Below are 9,258 nucleotides of genomic sequence, written 5' to 3'. Positions count from 1 at the left end.
GGCAAGCAAAACCTTGTCTTCCACCGGCGTGGGCTTTTGCAGCTTGCCCCCCTGCTCCTGGCCATCAGACTTGCCTTTAGCCTTTGGTGAAGCTGTGCCAGCAAACAAGGCCTTGTTTTCCACTGGCGTGGGCTTTTCACCCTCCCTCTGCTTCTGGCCATCTGCAGGCATCTGTCTCTGTTTACTTCTGGCCTTGCGGTATCTGTGAGGATGACCTTGGCTCCCATGAGAAACAGAGCTCTCAGCTGCCGACTCCTTGGCTCCCCCTGGAGGCTGGAATGCTGCCTGGGATGACATCACAGTCAGCCCCCCCTGCAGCTTGCAACCGGTGCCCTCGGCATCCCTGCATACACTCTCTTTCTGGGAAACAGCCAGGACCTCCGATACAGTCAAACTCTGGGCTGGGATGACTGGCAGATGGGCTATCTTCAAAGCATTCCACATCTGACATGCAGTCGTGTTGCCATCTAGCGTGGCAATTTCCTCCAGAGAGACGGACAAGACTAATACGTCTATGGCTTTTGAATGTTGGGCCTTCCATCTATCTGTCAGAGGAACTGGAGGGGCCTCACACACAGTATGCCACACTCCAAACTGACGCAGTAAACTCTCCTGTAAGTGCTGTGAATCTGGGCCCGTAACCTGTTGTTGGGATACTGCCAGGGAGACAAAGTCCATCATGGCCCCACGTCGCCTCCGGACGTCCATCGATCTCCTGTAGACACGCAGTATCAGCAATTAGCGACACGAGTTCCAGAAATAGCTTGCCACATTCCAGGGCTGGTGCACGCTCTTATCAGCAGATAATGCACAGCGAAAGATGCACGCAGGAGAGCATTATTTATCAGTTTATTCTGCGTTAGTCAGAACAGAGAAAAAAACATGACCGCCTGCTTCAGCGTTCAGGCACCGAGAGTGAGAAACGAAAGCAACAGAAAACATAAACATCCTGTGAACAGGAAATACGCAGACTCTGTGACTCAGAAAGCCTGCTCCCTTTTAAGGTGGAACGGAAATATCCTAACACCATATACAACTTAAATCAGAAGAGTGGAAGTGCTAGACTGGTCACTGCATAATAGTCCACTGTATGCTTAACAAAGCACCTGCCATTCTGTTGGATGGGGGATATTGAGAGATCTCTTTACTGTAAACCCCCTGCCATTAGACTCACTGTCTGAGGAGGCCAGGACACCCAGTGTCAAGAGCAAAAAGCAAATTTTCAGTGAAATGCTTGGAGTGAGGTGGTTTCTTCTACATAGTTACAGGTAGAGAAGGAAGGATAAGTAACAAGTAAAGATTCATACTGAAAAATGCTTAATAGTATCTCTGTTAAGTGCTTGTGTCCCCTCCTTCCTTCCACTTATAGATAGCTCTCAAAATCATGCAGTAGGATGAAGTCAAATGAGCCCCTAGGAACTATATTTGTGTTTCTCTCTGTAATCTCTATGTTTATTTAAATGTTTCTGTTGTAGTTATTTTCTGAAACTCATTTTTTATTTGCAACATCTCCTAGCAAATAACTCTCCTTACACTATAATTTCAGGATCAACAATAATGTTGACAATGGAGGGGGAAAAATCACATCTGTGAGAAAGGAAGAGAGAGAAATATATCCATGCAACCGCTTCTAATATTCAGAAAAAGAATAACTTACATAAATATAGTTATTGAAAATCAAATTGGTAATACTTTTTTATTTTTTGGCCCAATTTTGCAGCAAAGGCTTGAAGTACAAAAGGTATGCAAAACATCATACAGATTAATATTAAATGTGTAAGTTAACACAGAAGCAACTAGAGCTCCTCAAGGATAAGAGGGTAGGTATGCACTCTAATTCACTAAAAACGTAAAAACAAAGAAAAATGAAAGTCTCTTTTCTTTAAGGCAGGGAAGGAGAATGATGCGGGAGGAAAGTGAATGGAGCAAGGAAGAAGTGTGAGCGCAAAGCCTTCTGCAGTTCAGATCATGGGCAAGAGTGATTTGTCCCTCCCCTGGACGCCCTCGGAAGGAGAAAAGAGGGTGTTCAAGGGGGGCAGGGAGAGAGAGAGATGATGGCCCCACCAATGTTTGGCTCTGGCCCTGCCCACCATTGCCAGGTAAGGTGCCCAACAGAGTACTCCAAGGGAGCGCAGCCCTTGATGGGGATTAACTCTAACCAGCTAAGCTATCCAAGATGACCTGGATATCAGCTGAGAGAAAGGCCTTGCTTGCTATTTTCATTGGCTGGTACTTTCAGTAAAAAGGAGAGTGAGAAGGTCCTTACAGGCTCAGGAAGCCATAACAACGGTGCAGCCATGACCCAAATGGTGTCCTGTGTTGAGAGCAATGGCAAGAAGATGGCACAGATGGACGCAAGTTCAAAGAAGATGTACTAGGGAAGAATGTGCTGACTAGATAGTTTGTGAAACTTCAGACAAGCATCAAAGGACCCCCAAATGGACTATGCAGGGAACTCCAGTTGGGTTAAAGGATACTGCAAATGTGACAGTAATTAGGACAGGTGGACATTTCACATTCAATTGGCGGATAATTTAATCACTCCACCGTTGTGACTCCATCTCTGAATGGAACAAAATTATCTAAGTCCATGTAGCCGAGAGGCTGAGAAGCAGTTCTTTGCCTCCCCACCAGCGCCTTCACTTGGCTCCTGATTCCTCACTGAAACCAAAGGATCTTGGTAACTATGGACTCAGACTTAGGGCTTAGCTTAATTTCTGAGCATAATAATTACTTGCTGAACTTATTTTAGTGCCTAATTCTACCGAACACCTTAAATACTTTGTAATACTTTTTGGATTCTGGTAATTCTGCTGGATGGCTGCATTTTGGTTCTCATATTGTTTCAGAAACCGTAGATTTGACAGATACAGATTCAAATGTGAATGGAATCAAATTTATCCCCTAGTAATAAATTACAACCACACAGGCCACTTGCTCTGTATTCACAGGGGGAAGGGGAGATTGGGAAAGGCCTTTGAAGATTTTGCTCATGTCTTGGCACCATGGATGTTTCCCTTGAACTTCATTCCGCCATTCATAAGCGCTACATTATTTTCTGAAGGACACCAGAGATAATTTTTTATTCAGAATTGTTAATGTTTGCAAAACTGTAAAAGAAGAGTGAAGATGCAGGGCAGTTACACAACAGCCTGCCACAACTGTAGCATCTCTTTTGACATGTAATATCTGGGTATGTCTCTGTGTCGCTGTTGCTTTTTTTTAAAAAAAAAAACTTAAGTTGAGAAGCTTTAAATGTGTTCATAACTACAGAAAGAAAAACCAGCATGTAAGTGAGGTGGTAAGTGTCAAGTGACTAAACATTTTAACATTTTTATTATGCTAAATGCCAGCACACAATGAATAAGTCAAGGTTTTCAATATAATGTACAAGTTTCTTCTACATTGTATAATGAGCTCTCTCAAGCTAATAGAAAAATGATCAAGTGGTAGAATATTTTACTTCAGTGCCTATTCTGGACTCCTGCTGAAGCAGGCTGCAATCAGGTTTGCTTATAGCAAAACTTGGGGCCCATTCTTATTCTGTCCCTTTTTTCTCTCACTAGAGCTGAAACGAATCTTTCCTCCTGCCCAGTGACATTCAGACCTGAACACAGGACTTCTACAAGTTACAGAGAATTCTGGGGTGGGTGTTCTACAATGTGTACTGTTATGTACTGAGCTGAATAGGATCCAAAATGCAGCAGTCTGATTGGTCCTAGAACAATAGGATCCAAAATGCAGCAGTCTGATTGGTCCTAGAACAATGCAGCAGTATGATTGGTCCAAAGGAGCCACCCAATCCAGCTCCAGGTGGAAGTTAATCCACAACCTGATTGGCCTACAGGAGAATCCCAGAATTAGCCAATCATGTGGGGCCCATTGTGTAAATAATGTATATAAAGCAGATATTGTGGAGGAACTTCCATTCCTCCTCCCCACTATGAGCTGAATAAAGAGCATGAAATCCACTCTCGACTCCGAGTATATTTCATGCACTCAGGTCACTTGAGCCACTATTAGACACCCATTCACCTATTGTGAAATGGGGTGTGGCCTTGAGGTCAAATCCAACATTTGCCTGTGGTTGAGGGCCGAAAGTGAAGGGACATGGGAAATCCATGGCTGGATCTCCCTTTGGCTGCTTTCACTACAGAATAGCCCTGTGGGCTCGGAGTTTGCCTGAAGAAGTTGGACGAGGACAGAGGGTATCTAACCTTACTCCAAACCAGCGCCTTTGACTGCTGTTCATCATGCTGCTAATCAGCTTTAGCTGGTGTTCGATGAGCACCTTACGTAGGCATTGGACCACAGGCTGCCTGAAATCACACTTTGATGACATACTTACTTGGCAAGCTCAGGTCCCTTTTCACTTTCCCAAACCCATTTCTGAAGCTACCTCTCTCTTTCATTCTGCAATACCGCTTTGCCTGCACCCCTGTTTTCACCCTCATCTTCCCTCTCCTTTTTTACAGCCCCCCTCCCACACAGACCAAGCCCATGATAGCTTCCTGCATCTTTCCCCTTCTGCACATTAAAACTACTTAGCACACTTTTCACATTCCATCCAATTTTGAAGCCACCCCCCTCTTATAGGCCCAGGACCGGTATGAGGGGCAGAGCATGAAGGTGGCTTCACAGAGCGGGATATTGCAAGTGAAACCACTGCTCCTGAATTCCTCTGCTACCAGTGCCGCTTTCAACATTGGGCTGCTGGTGGCAGATGGACTTAGGAGCAGCAGCGGTTTCACCCACGATATATTGCTGGGTGAAGTCACCATGCTCTCCCCTCATACTGCAGAGGGAGGAGCAAGCTGTATCGCTGGGCACATTCAGCTTGTCCCTTAGCTTCTTTAAACTGCTTCACTAAGGCATGGGCAGCTGCGCACTCCTCAGCAGAGCAGTTTAAAGCAGCCCCCCACCTCTGGCTAGCACAAGCCAGAGGTGGGGGGCGGGCTCCGTTAAACTGCTCTCACCCCCCAGGCGAGCTAGCCCCGACACCTTGTGTTGAGTCTGGAGAGGCATTGGGGCTCACTCAGCTGGGGGACAGGAGCAATTTAATGCTCAGCTGGGGGGGGGGAAGCCTTTGTGCCTCCCAGCTGAACAGCTTGTTTCAACATTGCGGTGTATTGCCGGATCACAATGTTTGGCTGGTGATACATCATGATGTTGACAACCTGACATCGCCCAGGCCTACACTCTTATTCAAACGACCCCCATTTCCACACTTCTTCCTCCCTCCTGTTCTGCAGGATCTTTTGCACACAGACCCCGTGATTATCTATGTTGCTCTATCTTTAAGATGAGCTTTGAATCCCCATGACAGGGTGAGCTCCCGTTGCTCGCTCCTTGCTCCTGTCAACCTAGCAGTTTGAAAGCACAAAGTGCAAGTAGATCAATAGGTACTGCTCCAGTGGGAAGGTAAATGGCATTTCCGTGCGCTGCTTTGGTTCACCAGAAGCGGCTTAGTCATGCTGGCCACCTGACCCGGAAGCTGTATGCCGGCTCCCTCAGCCAGTAAAGCAAGATTAGCACCACAACCCCAGACTCGTCTGCGACTGGACGTCAGGGGTCCCTTTACCTTTTAAGTTCAGTTGATGGATATTGTAACCTTGCCTTCTCTTTCCCTACCCCAGCCTGACTTCATGCAAATCCAGAAGTGTGACGAGGCACTGCAAATCCTGCAGTGGGGGCTGTACTCTGACTTCACATGATGACACTCTTACATTTTTATTACAGTGGTACCTTGGTTCTCAAACGCCTTGGTTCCCAAACAGCAAAAAAATGGAAGTAAGTGTTCCAGTTTTCGAACATTTTTTGGAAGCCGAACGTCTGATATGGCTGTTGGCTATTGTTTCTGGGCTGCCTGCACCAATCAGAAGCTGCGCCTTGGTTTTTGAACATTTTGGAAGTCAAACGGACTTCCGGAACGAATTCAGTTTGGTGCTTTTGTTTTTGCTATTTATTTTGCGTTTTTGTTTTTGAGGCTTTTTCAGTTAATTTGTTTTTGTGATTGTGTGGAACCCAGTTCAGCTCCTGATTGATTGATTGACTGCGTAAATGGATAAAAGTCCCCCATCCAAACAATCAGTGCAGGTAAGAAAATAATAATAATTTTAATTTTTATCATCTACAATAATGTCTTATTTATTTTATAGTGCAGTACATTGATTATTGCTTTCATTTTATTGATCAATGGTCTCTTTAGATAGTAAAATTCATGTTAAATTGCTGTTTTAGGGGTTGCTTTTAAAAGCCTGGAATGAATTAATCCATTTTGCATTACAGTCATACCTCAGGTTACAGACGCTTCAGGTTGCGTGTTTTCGGGTTGTGCAATGTGCCGAACCTGGAAGTACCAGAACGGGTTACTTCCAGGTTTGGGCGTTCGTGTATGTGCAGAAGCGCTGAATTGTGACCTGCGCCTGTGCAGACGTGGTGCTGCGGGTTGCGAACGTGCCTCCTGCATGGATCATGCAGCGTCCACTGTACTTTCTATGGGAAAGTGTGCCTTGGTTTTGGAACGCTTTGGTTTTGGAATGGACCTCCAAAACGGAATAAGATTGAGAACCAAGGTAGCACTGTATATGTAAGTTATCAACCTTTGTCAACCTAGGGCCCTCCAGTTGTTTTGAACTACAAAGAGTGCTTTTTTCTGGGGCACTCAAAGGTACGCAGAACCAACACCTTTCTTTCCTGGAAAAGGCACTGCATAAAAGGTGTAACAACTTCATGGTGAGTACCTTTTTTTCTAGAAGAAAAGCACTGACTACAACTCCCATTAGCCCTAGTCAGTCTCACAGCAAATGATAAAGTTTTTGAATATAGCTATATTTTATTACACTTCTTATGATTGCCAGATAGATATAGATATAGATATAGATTTTCTAGCATTTTAATTCTGTATTTTACAGCTGTATTAATGTTAGTGTTAGATTATATATTTTCAAGCATGGAGAGAACATCCATTATTGTTTCTTTGCCAGCTGGCAGCATCCTGCAACCTGTCTTGCACCCAGGGAGGCTAAGCCAATTACTATTCTTCATTTCATTTCATGTATGAATCACTTCCCAAGAGGCATCCTGAAGCAATTTAAATTTGCACAATTCCCCTGTGCTCTATTTTAAGATCGCTACAAACTCCAAACTTTGGGAGCAGCAGTGTCACACTCAGCTTTTTCTTCTCCCCCACCCACTTGATTTTGTTTTGTTTTGTTTAATATCTAGCTTGATGAAGAGTTCTGGGAAAGCAAAAGTGAGACGTTTTAGCCAGCCCCTAATAAAGGTATTACCATTCTGGGGCTTTTGGATCCAAGTCTCTATGTTCCGACATGACTCTAGAGCAAGATTACATTCCGAGCAAGGTGTTAACGTAAGACCTCCATTTTTATTCTTGAGCCTCCGTGTTTATTTAGCTGAATCAGTCTGCTGCTGCTTAGAGCGCTGGCACTCAACCTCTAGCAGCCCAAGAGGCACTTCATCACTAAGCAGATGCAGAGAGGTGGAGAGCTGTGTGCAAACTCCCAGAAGTATTCGGCACGCTGAACACCCAGGCAGGCGCATGGAGGAACTTTACAGCACATGAATAATTCATAGCCTTGTCAAACCAGCTCAAGGAAGGTTGCGACCAGAGAGGAGTTCTGTAGAGCTCAGGGACAAACCAGCAGCAGAGGAGACCTTTGTTGTTGGACCAGGGTGGTGTTATCAGGGTGGTGTTATCAGAGAGCAGGTCTCTGGATGCAAAGACCCCTTTCAACAGAATGAGCAAGAGGGCTACCAAATGCACCAGGGAAGGTTTATTCCATCTTGGAAATAATTAAAGTATTATGCACTGATATCTCAACATTCCCCAACCCATGGGGCTCTTAAGTGGGAAGTTTGAAATTCCCTTGCTGCTGGAGCTGGCCCACCCATGAGGCAAGGTGAGGCAAGCGCCTCAGGCGGCAGGACCCGCGGGGGCAGCAGGTCTAGCTTCCAAGGAATGCACTGCTTTCTGCTGCTGCTGCTACTGCAGGGGCAGCAGTGGTTGCAGCATGCTCCTTGGTTGCTGGATCTGCCTCCTCCTTGGCAGCCCATGAGGTGGGGGCGGTGGGGGGCGGGGTGAGGGCTGCCCTCTGGGGTCTCCTGGGGTCTGCACCTGCTCAGTGTGATTCAGAGCGGGTCTTAGGTGCTAGCTAGATACCAAACTGTGGCATAAATGTTTATAATTAGGCGATGGCTCTGCTTCTCAAAGATGCAAGTTTGAAAGAGGAACGAAAAGGCACAAATGGTCACTTGATTTTTGTTTTTAAGGAAGAGCTCAGGTTGCATAAGCTGTGAAAAGTATCCATTATGATGTGACCCAATGGAGCACCAGCCACATATGTCTCTGACTCTGTCTCAGCTATGGCATCAATGTTGGCATGGACACCAGCTAATTTACATGCAAAATATACAGCTGCTGCTTCCCATTAGCCTTTGGGACCTGTTTTGGGATCCTTCACCACAAAAATGAGCACTGTTGGACATCAGTGAGCAGACTCAAAGGTAGCAGGGAAGTGTGCTTTTTTCACTGCTATCATCACCACAGAGTAATATTGTAAGTGGGTCATATATACACTATAAGACTTCTGCCATTTCCACTCTAGTCATCAACCCTGGTGTGTTTCCTTGCATTCAGCTCCTGGGAACACCGATGACACGGCCATGGCTGGGCTGCGGGTGGCTGGGTACAGTTGTATCAATAGCCTACATCCTATCTCTGTTCCAGTCAGAGAAGAGGGCATCAACAGGACTTCCAGCTAGACCTGCAGGAATACCTCAGAAAACACTCTGGATCAGTCAAATGCACTAGGAAACCTGGAGGGCAGAGAGACGCCCTCTACCCAGCCAGTGCTCATGTCACTGTGGGACTTTAGAGGCTTGAAGTCCTATATCTTTTCCTAGTATGTATTACAAGTTAGCCAATGAAATGAACAGGTGGGACATTAAAAACAAAGCAGATGAAACTTTGTTTTTGCCTCCCATAATGGATGATGGCCTCACAGTGGGGCTTAGTGGGGCATCACTAAGGATAGCCAAGGATAGCCAAGGCCCTGCCTACCTTCATAAGAGGTTTCTTCAGGCAGGTGCAGCTTCTCATGTGGAGGGGACAAAATATGCACCAACTGAAAAACAAACAATGGCCGAATTCCATATTATATGCAAATGCATGTGGCTCTAACAAATGAAAAAGCTGTTCTAGAGGAGCAACAGACAGCAGGCAAATGGCAGACAAGT

General features: G+C 45.5%; 1 long non-coding RNA gene across 1 annotated transcript; it reads left to right on the top strand.

Annotated features, from left to right (window-relative positions):
* Nucleotides 1-3,263: 3,263 nt before the first annotated feature.
* LOC309538942 lies at nucleotides 3,264-9,034 on the top strand. The gene is made up of 3 exons (XR_014222531.1): nucleotides 3,264-3,646; nucleotides 5,637-6,096; nucleotides 8,293-9,034. It is a non-coding gene; the product is annotated as an uncharacterized lncRNA (long non-coding RNA).
* The last annotated feature ends 224 nt before the right edge of the window (nucleotides 9,035-9,258 follow it).

Source organism: Podarcis vaucheri (genome assembly GCF_965113315.1).
Source record: "Podarcis vaucheri genome assembly, chromosome: 8".
Taxonomy (NCBI): Eukaryota; Metazoa; Chordata; class Lepidosauria; order Squamata; family Lacertidae; genus Podarcis; species Podarcis vaucheri.
The sequence above is the reverse complement of the archived record's forward strand: the minus strand, read 5'-3'. Positions and strand labels throughout refer to the sequence as shown.